The sequence below is a fragment of the Chlorocebus sabaeus genome, chromosome 14, assembly GCF_047675955.1.
Source record: "Chlorocebus sabaeus isolate Y175 chromosome 14, mChlSab1.0.hap1, whole genome shotgun sequence".
In the NCBI taxonomy this organism is placed as follows: Eukaryota; Metazoa; Chordata; class Mammalia; order Primates; family Cercopithecidae; genus Chlorocebus; species Chlorocebus sabaeus.
In genome coordinates, this window is record NC_132917.1 from 46,979,451 (window position 1) to 46,993,415 (window position 13,965).

The 13,965-nt window shown below is 43.0% G+C and overlaps 1 long non-coding RNA gene across 1 annotated transcript in view; it reads right to left on the bottom strand.

Moving 5' to 3' along the window:
- The window catches only part of LOC119627230 (uncharacterized), a 162,506-nt gene that overhangs the window by 7,915 nt on the left and 140,626 nt on the right, over positions 1-13,965 (bottom strand). The gene's annotated exons all lie outside the window — the stretch shown is intronic.

The window sequence follows — 13,965 nt, forward strand, 5'->3', positions numbered from 1 at the left end:
ATGAGAAATATGCATGATGGAGACGTGTTAGGAAATAGCATGTGAGGTTACAGGGAAATAAATACAGTCATTAAGAAATGGCAACAGGCCCGGCACGATGGCTCATGCCTGTGATCTCAGCACTTTGGGAGGCCGAGGTGGGCAGATGGATTGAGCCCAGGAGTTTGAGACCAGCTTGGCCAACATGGCCAAACCGCATCTTTACTAAAAATAAAAAAATTAGCCAGGCGTGGTGGTGCATACCTGTAATCCCAGCCACTCAAGAGGCTGAGGCAGGAGAATCTCTTGAACCTGGGAAGCGGAGGCTGCGTTGAGCCAAGATTGCACCACTGCACTCTTGCCTGAGTGATAGAGCAAGACTCTGTCTCAAAAAAAAAAAAAAGAAAAGAAAAGAAAAAGAAATGGCACGAAATTCACTTGCCTTAGAACAGAACAGGATCTGTGTCTCTTGTTTTCTTTTTTTGTAATTTAAAAAAGTGTTCAGCAGTGTTCAAGAAAAATGGATGAAGAGACAGGGTCCCCCCCCCCTTTTTTTAAATCAACTAGAGTTAAATTCAAGTAATTTTTGAGTGAGGCCCTTGAACTTGATGTCTGGGAGTGGGATACAAAACAAAGGAGTTCGTTGCCATTATGGATAAAGCAATTTATATATTTTTGCTTCATAGAATGTTCATATCCATGACCTAATTTTAACTTGCATCTCTGTGAAGTAGGCAGAGAAAGTATTATTTTTCTCTCCCACTTCCACAGATGGGAAAACAGATAGAGTCTCATGATTTACTCAGCATTACAGAGCAAAGCTAGTGGCAGGAACAGGAGCAGAATTTGGTCCTTCAGAAATTCCAGTTTAATGTCCTTCCTCTAAACTGTTGCCTTCCTGCCCTTGAAGAGCTCTGTAAGAGTGGGAAAATTTACAGTGATAACTGAAACAAGAAAACATGACACTTGGTGAGCCAAATGAAAGAGTTCTGCTATTAGGGGAAAAAAATCTGGAACAGATGCCAAGAGACACATCAAGGTGGTGGCAAAGTGCTGACCACCCTGCCCTTGAGGATGCCTCATGAATACTGGATGATATTAAAACACTGAATTTGCCTCCAAATTACACTGGGTTGGTGGGCAGAGGCAAGGCCGGTGAGGTCACAAGAAATAATTTTTAGAGCCAAAAAATGAAAGCATCCTTATAGTTCTTGTGCTTTGACCAACAGTTTCCGGGCCTTCTTAAGTAGGTTGTGAGTAGCAATGAGTTGTTGCCCTGGGTTCTATTATTTTCAAGAAACAGAAATTCCCTGGCATTGACTTAGCCACAACAGGGTAAAAGGGCAAGTTATAGGCCCTAAAACAAGAATGCAGTCAGGCTTAAGAAAGGACTAGAACTGGGAATTTGCAAACTGTCAGAACTCAGGGGGATATGTACTCTGTCCATCTTTCATTTCCTTTTCTCTCTTGAGTATTTGTGTTCGTCTTTTTCCTGAGGAGTTCCCTCTGCTGATCTGTTCCCCTGAGGGAGCAAAGATGCTTACCCACAGCTCCCAAGTTCATATCTTAGCCATACGAACCAGGTCTATCCCCCACACCCCTACTCAAATACAGACTTCCGTGGAAAAAAATATTTGACCCAAATTGGCTCAGGAATCCATCCATGATCCAGTCAGCTATGACCAGAGGTCAGCGTCACATTGTGTGTAAATAACTGTGGGAGCCACCTTCTACAGATGGTAGTAAGGCACTTACAGAGAGGAGTCATTTAAACTAAGCATATGCCTCAAATATATCTACCACTCATACTGACTAGGGTGGTTATACTAAAAAAAAAAAAAAAAGAAAGAAAAAAGAAGAAGATGACAAATGTTAGCAAGAATGTAGAGAGGTTGAAACCCTTATGTAATGTATATGGTAATATAAGTGTAAAATGGTGCAGCCACTGTAGAAAACAGTTTGGCAGTTCCTTGATAAATTAAATATAGAACTACCATATGACCCAACAATTCTACTCCTGGGTATATACCCAAAAGAATTGAAAATAGGTGTTTAAATGGACACTTGTACACAAGTGTTGATAGCAGCACTATTTAACAGCCAAAAAGTGGGAACAAATTAAATGTCCATCAGTTGATGAACGAATAAACAAAATGTGGTAGAGCCATCCAATGGAATATTATTTAGTCATAAAAAGAAGTGCTTGATCACAAAAAATAATAAAGAGAGAAAAAGTAAAACAGTGTCTAGTGATTGTGGGCAAAAGTAAATAGGCCAGGTGTGGTGGCTCATGCCTGTAATCCCAGCACTTTGGGAAGTCAAAGTGGGCAGATCGCTTGAGGCCAGGAGTTCAAAACCAGCCTGGCCAACATGACAAAACCCTGTCTCTGCTAAAAACACAAAAATCAGCTGGGCATGGTGGTGCATGCCTGTAGTCCCAGCTACTGGGGAGGCTGAGGCAAGATGGCTTGAGCCCAGGAGGCGGAGGTTGCAGTGAGCTGAGATCACACCACTGCACTCCAGCCTGGGTGACAGAGGGAGACTCTATCTCAAAAATATATATATAAATAAATAAATAGAAGAAAGAGTACTGAGACATGCTAAAACACGGATAAACCTTGAAAACATTATGCTAAGTGAAAGAAACTATACACTACAGGTCACATATATGACTCCATTTATATGAAAAATCTGGAATAGGCAAATCTATAGGGACAGAAAGCAGATCAGTAATTGCCAGGGGATGGAGGAATGGAGCATGACTGCTGAAGGGGTATAGGGATAAAAATGTCCTGGACATAGAAAGTGGTGGTAGTTGCACAACATTCTGAAGGTACTGAATGTTACTGGATTTATATTTTAAAATGATTACAATGGTAAATTTTGCATTACATGTGTTTTAATCACAATAAGAAAATATATCTACCACATAAAAATGCTCTGAGAAGACTGATCACATTCATTGCCCAGGAGTAGCCACGCTGGGAACAATAACAAAATACAGTTGTTCCTCTGTGTCTGTGGGTTCCACGTTTGTGGATTCAACCACAAATGGGTTGAAAATATTTGGAAGAAAACATGGATAGTTTCGTTCTGTACTGAACGTGTACAGATTTTTCTTCTTGTCACTGTTCCCTAAACAATGCAGTATAATAACTATTTTCATAGCATTTACATTGTATTAGGTATTATAAGTAATCTGGAAATGATATAAAGTATACAGGAAGATTACATAGGTTATATGCAAATACTACCCATCTTATATGAAGAACTCAAGCATCTGTGATGTTGGTGTCAGTGGGGGGTCCTGGAACCAATCCCCCATCTATACTGAAGGATAACTGAACATTGACTCATTCATTCAATGAGTAAACATGGATTGAGCATTTAATTGCATGCCAAGCTGTGCCAGGCATTGAGCGTGGCTGACAGACTAGTGGAGCACACACAGGTAAATAGATCATTTCTATTTAATGTGATAAGTGCTAAGACCAAGACACTCTCAGGGTGTTTTGGAAATTCAGATGAGGCATTATTATTATTATTACTATTATTATTACAGGATGAGGCAACACCTGAGCTGATCACTAAAGATGAATAGGAGTTCTCCCAGTGAGGTGGCAGAGAGGGACAAAGGGCATTCCAAGCAGAGTAAAGAAATGCACAAAGTCACAGAGATGAGAGAGGATATAGCCAGTGGAGAAGGAGGGTAAATCATGTGGATAAGCCAAATGGCAGAGGCCCTTGTCTGCTGTCCAAAGGAACCTGGATTTCACCCAGGAGGTGGAGGCCAGTGCCTGAAGGAGCCTCAGCAGGAGAGTGCCAGGGAGAAGAGGCAAAGGCTACAATTGGAATACAGAGGGGGAGCAGGAGAACAGAGTGTCATCATAGGGGTCAAGAGAGGGGAGAGAATCAAGATGAGAACAGGGTCAAGAGCATCATTTCTTAGCTAGATGCTACGGCTCACACCTATGATCTTAGTACTTTCGGAGACCTAGGTGGAAAGATCACTTGAGGCCAGGAGTTTGAGACCAGCCTGGGCAATAAAATGAGACTCCATCTCTACAAAAAAATTAGAAAATCAGCCAGATTTGGTGGTGTACTCCTGTAGTCTTAGCTACTCAGCAGGCTGAGGCAAGAGCATCACTTGAGCCCAGGAATTTGAGGCTACAGTGAGCTGTGATTGTGCCACTGCACTCCAGCCTGGGCAACAGAATGATACCTTGTCTCAAAAAAAGGGTGTCCTAAGTAAGGCAGGAGCTGAAAGTGGCCACAGACTGGACAATGAGAGGGTCACTCTTGTCCTTTGTGCATTTTACTGTCATAGCAGGCTGTGCCTCACCAAACTTGCTCTACCATCACATTTGGCTGGTGATAGGTTCGGCTGTGTCCCCATGCAGAATCTCATCTTGAGGTGTAATCCCCATAATCCCCACATGTCAAGGGAGAGACCAGGTGGAGGTAGCTGAGTCATGGGGCTGGTTCCTCCATGCTGTTCTTGTGATAATGAGTGAATTCTCACGATATCCGATGGTTTTTATAAGGGGCTCTTCTACTTTCGCTTGTTCACTCTTCTCCTTCCTGCTGCCTTGTGAAGAAGGTGCCTCACTTCCCTTTCACCTTCCGCCATAATTGTAAGTTTCCTGAGGCTTCTCCAGCAATGCCGAGCTGTGAGTCAATTAAACCTCTTTCCTTTATAAATTACCAAGTCTCGGGCAGTTATTTACAGCAGTGTGAAAATGGACTAATAGAGCTGGGAAGGAGAAGAGGCACAGGATGGTAGAGAGGGAAGGTTTACTTGCTTAGGAGAAAGATCAGATGAACTAGAGAGAGATGGAAGGTAGAGGAGAGAGAGAGGAGAATACATGAAGCCAAGCTGCCAAGGCTGCAGAGCTTTCAGGAGGGGGTTGCCTTTGGACAGGTAGGAGGTAGCACAGCCTCTCAGCTTGGAGGAAGGTAGGAACGCTGGAGGGAAGCATATGTTTCTTGGTGGGGCAGAGAAGTGGGTGCATATAAACAAGGGAATTCCTACCTGATGGCCTCTATTTTCTCAGCAAAGCTCAAAGGGTGGGAAACACTTAGAAGGGCCATGGTGGAGAAGGGGGAGGTTTGCTGACACGGACACTAAGAAGTGTTTCCAGGCTGTTCAGCAGCCCACTAGGCTGTGCAGATGATGACTTTGTAGTAGCGCCAATCTGCGTGGGCTGTGATTTTCTCCAGCAGAGCTCAGGAGCCCAGGAACCCAGATGTCAGAATGTAGGAAGAGCTGCCTGATAAGGCTGGGCCGCAGCCAGACTGGAGCAGCAGCAGGAAAAGGGCAGAGGGGAGGGAGGGCTTAGGCAAAGGAGGGTGATGAGATGGCCCAGGAAGCATAGGTGAAGTAGAGAAGGAAATGAAGAAGTGGGGGGAAGGTTCTGATGCAGTGGCAGAAAAATGGCAGGGGAAATAGACTACAGGTTTTGAGGAGGTTGAAAATCTAGCACACTGGGAGTTAGGAGTGGGCGGGCTGGAAGGTGGGAGGCTCTGATCTGAGTGGGCTGGGGAACAATTCAAAGCAATATGTAATCAAGCACTAAATAGGCTGGTATGAAATGTAAGTGGGCATAAGTGCTAGGGAGGAGGGTGCCGCTTGGGAGGGAGTGCTCAGTGTGGATGGAGGAGCAACCCGGTGCAATTTGCTGCGTTCACATCTATAGCCTGTGCAGCAACCCCAGTGGGGAATTCAAGGTGACAGTGTAACAAATGGTATCTTGACGCTCAGAAAACCCTGGGTGGATCAAACGTTTCAGAGGACACAGTTTCTTTGGCCTCAGTAAGGTCAGAAAGTGAACAATAGGAGAGAACATGAAGATTTTCCTAATCCTACATATGAAATATTGCAGTGCTCTGTCATTTGTGCTCCTCCTCCTGCCTTGCCCATTCACTTCCTGCTTCAAATCGCTCTTCCTCTGATCTCAACATTTCAAGAAGTCTCATGCATATTGTACATTTCTACAGGATAAAGCCATGAATTAATGTGTTTATTGGGGAAGAGAGGGAGGTGAGTGGGAGAAATCATCAAAGTGGTCCTTGGTGAAGACAAGGTTTGCAGCTTTTACTCTGGTCCACTATGAGCCCAAGGCAGAGAAGTTAAGCTGCTGGCCTGAAGTAGCACAGGTAGTGAGCAGCAGAGCTCAGACCAGATGCATGACCCTCCGGGCCAGGACTCTTTTCTCAACACAGCTCAAGGGAAGAGCCAGATGATTTCCTCCCCTGTCTACTTTGTGATTGATCAAAACTTGAGCCTCTGTTTCTTTTATCTCTTAAGCTCTAAACTGGAATGAAGTCTAAACATCTGTGGGTTTTGCCTGTCTAACACCCACTGGCCCTCTTTCTTTTGATCCCAGTTTGCCTATAGGAAGCATTACTCCCCTATCTGGGTGGCTCCATTCAGCAATGACCACATGATTAATGTGGCCCAAGGTAGGCCTGCTGGTTGCTGTTGTACTAAGATCCCACATTATCATTTCCAAGCCAAGTGTTAAAACTGCTTTTCCTTCTTGTCTGTGAGATATCGCATGTCCTTCCAGAGAAATCCCCATTTCTAACTTTGTGTGAGCAGGGTCTAATACTTGATACCAAAAAAACCCTGGAGGTCCCATATTTGCCATCAAATGAAAACACTGTACACTAGGTCAGGATCTGGAAGCACTGCACATCTTGTCTGTCAGCAAATCTTACCAGCACCATCTTGAAAAAATGTCCAGGACTCAAACTACACTTCTCATCACTCCCTCTGCCACAGCCCTGGTCCAAGTCACCATCACCTTTGGCCTAGACTCTTTTTTTTTTTTTAATAGGGATGAGGTCTCCCTCTGTCACCCAGGCTGGAGTACAGTGATACAATCACAGCTCACTGCAGCCTTGAATTTCTGGGCTCAAGTGATCCTCCCACCTCAGCCTCCTGAGGAGCTGGGACTACAGGCATGCACCACTGTGTCCAGTCAGACTATTGCAGCAGCCTCCTTGGAGGTCCTGTTTCCACTTGTGCCCTGAAGTCTATTCTTCACATAGCAACCAGGGGCATTCTGTTATAATGTAGGTGGGACCATGCCTCTCTTCTGTTCACATTCTCCTAGTAGCTCCCCCACCTCACTCAGAGTAAAGGCAAAACCCTGACTATGACCTTCACGGCCCACATGGTCTGACCCTGTCACTCCCTGACCTTCTCTCCTGCTGCTCTGTCTGACCCTCTGCCCCAGCCACACACTCTTGCTGCTCCTCCAGCACTCCAGGCACGTTCACACTTCTGAGCCTCTGCCTATGCTTCCCCCATCTAGAAAGTAAGCTCCATGAGGGCAGGGAGTTTCATCTGTTTTGCTCATTGCTATATCCCCAGCATCCAGCAGAGTGTGTGGCACAAAATGGGTGCTCACAGCTGGGCACAGTGGCTTATGCCTATAGTCCTAGTACTTTGGGAGACTGAGGCAGGAAGATTACTCGAGCCCAGGAGTTCAAGACCAGCTTGGGCAACATAGGGAGACCCTGTGTCTACAAAAAAAATTTTTTAATTAGCCAGGCATGGTGGTCCATGCCTGTAGTCCTAGCTATTTGAAAAGGCTGAGATGGAAGGATGGCTTGAGCCCGGGAAGTCAAGGCTTCATTGAGCCATGATTGCACCACTGTACGTGAAAGAGTGAGACCCTGTCTCAAAAATAAAATAAAATAAAATAAAATAAAATAAAAAAAAAATAAATTCATCAATTGGGATTTGATGAATGAATGAGCGACCAAATATGAACTGAGCAGCCTGGCACTTTATCCTGCTTTCCATCATGCCACCCTCAACATACACTTCTTCTGACATTCCCTGGAATGTTGGGTAGATGCTTTTAACACTTGAGGGATCTGCCTTGTGTTGTTTTTTACTGCAGCCATAAGAAACAATCACTTTGTAAAATGTAAAACTCAAATGTAAAATGTAAAACTCAAAGGCTATTTTGATATATACAAAAATAATAATTTTTAAACTCAGAGAGAAGCAAGGAAACCAAAACAAAAGTGCATAAACATATAAATATGTCTTTGGAGATTCATTACATAAATTCCCCAGAACCTTTTCTCAGAAGTGTTTCACTTTGCTTCAATACTGCCTTGCATTGGAGAATTCCACAAGTTTTCTGCTAATTGCCCTTGAAGGTGTTTGCTTCCTGGAACAAGCACATTGTAAGTTATGGAAACAGAAAACCAGGATATTTTTATAAGAAGCTCAGCCTGAGTTTGGGGCCTGTGGCAAGCATCTGAAGAATAGCTCGTGCCAGCCACAGACCCATTTGAAGGTCTCAGGGTCCCTACTCCTGGGTAATACTATCCCCAAGGTGAAAGGAAGTGAACTGAAATAGCCAGAGATTGCTCTGAGATAGATTTTGCTCATTGTCCCTGGACTTCCCACAGAGATTCCCCTAGGCTCAGGAAATTCTATCTCCCTGATTTCAAGTGCTGCCCAAAATTTAACGATGCAGAAACAGAATTTCCCTGAGCTCTCTCTGACCTCCCCTTCCATTCTCCACTCAAATAGACCTAAAAAACAAATGTACAGAAAATCTCCTACTGGCCCATGACAATTCACTTTGCAACCCCTTAAGTCTACTGCAGCAGAATGTTTTAGGCAGGGCTGGCAAAGTTTATCTTCAGTGTTTATCTTTTTTCCCCACCTCTGCCTCTTCACCTTTCCTCACCTCCTTGCCCTATCAAAACTCACTCTCAGGACAGATTATGTTATTAGTCATTTATACTTTGGGATTCATTTCAATGCCAGTGTTTTCTCTTTTCCAGAGATGATTATGTTTTTGACCACCTTTCTCAGTTTAGGCATGAACTGTCTGGGGAAGAGGAGAATAAGAGGAGCAAGAAGCCCGTCTTTGTATCTCTGAAATATTACAATAGCAGCAGCTACCATTTACTGAACACTTACTGTGTAACTTACCGTGTACCAGGCACTTTGCAAATATTATACCATTTAAATAGTGAGTTCAGATTAAATAATTTAATACATGTGTTTTGCACAGTGTTTGGCACATAGCAAATATTCAATTCAAAGTAGCTACTATTTTTAAAAAGTAATAATCTTTGTAACAACCCTATGAGACAGGTATTACCTCATTTAATAGACAAAGAAACAAAGTTGAGTGACTTTCCAAACTTGCTCAGATGATAGGTGCAGGACTAGGACTTCAGTTCAGATATATCTGACTCTACAGAATATGCTTTTTTCATAACACCACTTGGATTCCAAACCACAAAAGCCTCTGCTTAATCTGCCTACCAGTGAGTATAGCCTGAAACTTGGGCACATCAGGAACTATGTCCTAAAATGCTTCATTTTTAATAAGACTTTATTTACCATGAAGAGCCTGAGAAGAGATGAGAGTCCCTAAAGTCCTGAAATGTCAGAGTCAAGCTCCAGCATAAGCCTCTTTGATTTACTTCTGTTCCCAAGAGTGGACCTGGAAAGAGACTATCCCTGGTTTGCTTTCTGGTTGTTTTTTTTTTTTTTTTTTTTTTTTTTTGAGACCGAATCTTGCTGTGTCGGCCAGGCTGGAGTTCAGTGGCTCCATCTTGTCTCACTGCAATCTCCACCTCCCAGGTTCAAGCGATTCTCCTGCCTCAGCCTCCCAAGTAGCTGGGATTACAGGTACACGCCACCACGCCTGGCTAATTTTTGTATTTTTGGTAGAGACAGGGTTTCACCATGTTGGCCATGCTGATCTGGAACTTCTGATGTTAGGTGATCCTCCCACCTCAGCAGTCCCAAAGTGTTGGGATTACAGGCGTGAGCCACCACGTCCGGCCTGGTTTACTTTATTCTAGAAGACTCATAGACAGTTGGCTAATTAGTATACAATGATGCTAATCCATGCCCCACTTCTTTCTCATATCTCTGTAACCTCACATCCAGGTATTCTCTCTCCATTCAACACAACCCACATGAGAATCAGGCTGCATGCATTTCCAGAAGAGTGAGTGTGTGGCTTCCTGCCCAGGGTGGTGGTGACTTTGGTTAAAACTTAGTATTAATACGGTTATCCCTGAATGAACCAGGTAGAACACCACCCAAATAAAACCCCCTGATTCCATGTCTAACCTCCCAACCTGGAGCTTTTGGTTCACAAAGGCAACAGTCTAAGTAGGTCCAGTGGCTATAAAAACAACTCAGCCCAGTGCCTAGGCACAACAACACATTCATTCATGGCATCTGTCCTACCAGCCTCTTGGGCATGGAGGAATATTTGTGCTAGGATATAGCCTCCCTCAAATGCTCCCCTGCACATGTACTGACCACAGGTATTGCTTTTTATTCCTTGTGAAAAATGCAATACAGCTTCACCTTCGATATTCTGTGTAGTACCCTCTTTCAGCTGAATTCAAAATAAAATCCTTCTAGAAGATATTCCCCTCTGCAGGCTGCTTTGAGGTCTGAACGTGAAGCAGTCTGGGAGGCAAGCTGCATGGTTCTTGTTGAGATCAGTTTCCCAGGATCTACCCTGATGGATACAGCGTGATGTCTCCCAACAAGCTTGAGCAAAACTAGGGGGACTGCCTGCCCGCTTCGGGAGAGAAGTCTAAACAATGTAAGGAAGTCATTTCAAGGCTTCTCCAAGGGTCTGTTCATCAGACATGAAGTCTGATTGGTGCAGATCATCCTTTGTGGTCATTTTGCCTCCAAATCATATAAAGATACGGAGACTTTGTAGTGCTATCCATAAACAGATATGCTTTAAAAAGTTTTCTTTCCATGTGAGAGAACATTGGTCTACAAGGCTGTTCATTCTTCTTGTTCAGTTTTATCTATCAATATTCCTTTGACCAAATCTCATTTCTGGCTCTAATGGGGGCTCACAACTGGGCTGACATGGTCACAATAACTAGTAAGGTCTTGAGACAGCCTGGCAGCCAGGTCACTGCTACAATGGCTGGATCTCTGGTCCCCAGTGTCAGGGTTTCCTGGGTAACAGGCAGGGAAAGACAGCTGTGCTGGAGCTCCCTGGGCCCTGAGCAGGACCTAACTGCAGCTTTTGCCCTCCAGGATTCTGATGGCATCAGGACTGTGGGCAGCAACAAGGCTCGCTCAGGTGCTGGGCACAGAGCCCAGACAAGGAAGACTGGAGCAAGGCTGAAAGCAGATTAGGGGATAGGCAGGGGATTAGGTAAGACTGGAAAGTATCACTAGAAACCTGTAAGACAGCAAGGAAAGCTTGGGAGCCAGGTCAGAGCAGAGTGATAGGTGAAGAGTCCATCTAGGAAGACGCTATGTGGAAATCAGAAGGCAACCTGTTGAAAGCAAACCTGGAAAATAGTTTTTAAAACAGCCAATTGATTTTTGACAAAGGTGCCAATGTAAATCATTAGGAAAAGGATAATCTTTTCAACAAATTGTGCAGGAATAAGTGTTTAGTCATATGCAAAAAGGAATATCAATCATTACCTCATTCCATATGTAAACATTAACTTGAAGTTGATCTGTAGAGGCTGATCGGGCACACTGGCTCACGCCTGTAATCCCAGAACTTTGGGAGGCTGAGGGAGGTGGATCACTTGAGGTCAGGAGATCGAGACAAGCCTGGCCAACATGGTGAAGCCCCATCTCTACTGAAAATACAAAAATTAGCTGGGCGTAGTGGCACGCACCTGTAGTCCCAGCTACTTGGGAGGCTGAAGCTTGAGAATCGCTTGAACCTAGAGGCGGAAGCTGGATGACAGAGTGAGACTCCATCTCAAAAAAAAAAAAAAGGAAAATTGATCTATAAAGGCTAACAATATTAAACTATATACTTTGACAGAAAACATAAGAGAAAATCCTAGTGACCATGGATATGGCAAAAATTCTTCAAAAGAATTTAAAAAGCACAAAGTACAACAGTGTGAATATACTTAATGCCACCAAACTGTACGCTTAAAAATGGTTAAAATGAGGCTGGGTATGGTGGTTTATGCTTGTAATCCCAGCACTTTGGAAGGCTGAGTTGGGCAAATGACTTGAGCCCAGGAGTTTGAGATCAGCCTGGGCAACATGGCGAAACCCTGTCTCCACTAAAAACACAAACAATTAGCCAGTCCCACTGCACTCCAGCCTAGGCAACAGGAGTGAGACTCTATCTCAAAAAAAAAAAAAAAAAAAAAGGTTAAAATGGTAATTTTAAAAGTTTTGCATATTTTATCACAATTTTAAAAAAAGCAGGGGGCACAGTGGCTCATGTCTATAATCCCAGCACTTTGGGAGGCCAAGGCAGGTGGATCACTTGAGGTCAGGAATTAGAGACCAGCCTTGCCAACATGGTGAAACCCCATCTCTACTAAAAATACAAAAATTATCTGGGCATGGTGGTTCATGTCTGTAATCCCAGCTGCTCAGGAGGCTGAGACACAAGAATCGCTTGAACCTGGGAGGCGGAGGTTGCAGTGAGCTGAGATAGTGCCACTGCACTCCAGCCTGGGAGACAGAGTGAGGCTTTGTCTCAAAAAACAACAACAACAACAACAACAAAACAGAGAATACCTTCTCTTCAGGCATTCGTCAGGAGAAAAAAAAAAAAAAAAAAAAAGCCTGAACTATTTAAAAATCAATAAATTGGACTTCAAAATTTAAAACTTTTGTTCTTCAAAAGACATTGTTACAAAAATGAAAAGGTGGGACATATAAAAAGCTGCAAAACCTATTTCTGACAAAAGACTTGTTCCAGGATATATAAAGAACTCTTACAACTCTATAAGAAGACAACCTAATTTTTAAAAAGCAGTCAAAAAGATTTTAACAAACATTTCACCAAAGAAGATATAAAATGGCAAATAAGCACATGAATAGGTAGCTTAACATAATTAGTCATTGGGGGAAATGCAAATTAAAACCTGGATGAGAAACTACTATATTTATACTAGAATGGCTAGAATTAGAAAGACTATACCAGCTGGGCATGGGGCTCATGCTTGTAATCCCAGCACTTTGGAAGGCTGAGGTGGGCAGATGATTTGAACACAGAAGTTTGAAACCAGTCTGGACAAAATAGTGAGACCCCGTCTCTAAAAAAAAAATTTTTTTGTTTTCAATTAGCTGGGCATGGTAGTCCCAGCTATTCAGAAGGTTGAAGTGGGAGGGTTGCTTGAGGCTGGGAGGTTGAGGCTACAATGAGTTATGCTCAGGCCACTGTACTCTAGCCTAGGCAACAAGAGTGAGACTCTATCTCAAAAGAAAAAAAAAAAAAGATAAAAAAAGACTATACCAAATGTTGTTGAGGAAGTGGAGCAACTGGAACTCCTCATACACTGCTGGTGGGGATATAAAAAGGCATGACCACTTAGGGAAATAGTTTGGCCATTTTTCACAAAATTAAACATATACATACTTACTATATGATCTAGCCATTCTCCACCTAGATATTTACCCTAGGAAAATGAAAACGTGCACAAAAGACTTGCACTTGAAGGTTCATAGCAGCTTTATTTGTAATAGCCAAAAACTGTAAACAACTCAATGTCCATCAAGAGTTGAATAAATGAATTTAGTACACCTATATGATGGAATAGTACTCAGCAATAGAAAGGAATGAACTGTTGATACATGCACCAATATGGATGAACCTAAAAATAATTATGCTGAGTGAAAGAAGCCAGACAAAAAAAGAGTACATGCTGTCTGCTTCCATATATAAAACTCTAGAAAATGCAAATTAATCTGACAGAAAACAGATGATTGGTTGCCTAGGAACAGGATGGGGTGGGGAGTGAGGAATGGACTACCAAGGGGCACAGGGAAGCTTTTGGGAATGACAGACATATTCATTATCTTGATTGTAACAATGGTTTTATGGGTGTATGTATGTCAGAACTCATAAAATTGTATTTTTCAAATATTTGCAGTTAATGGTATGCCAATTATAATTCAATAAAGACTTTCCAAACAAGAAAAAGGAAGAAGAAAAAACCTACACTGTACCATCAATAGGCAACACT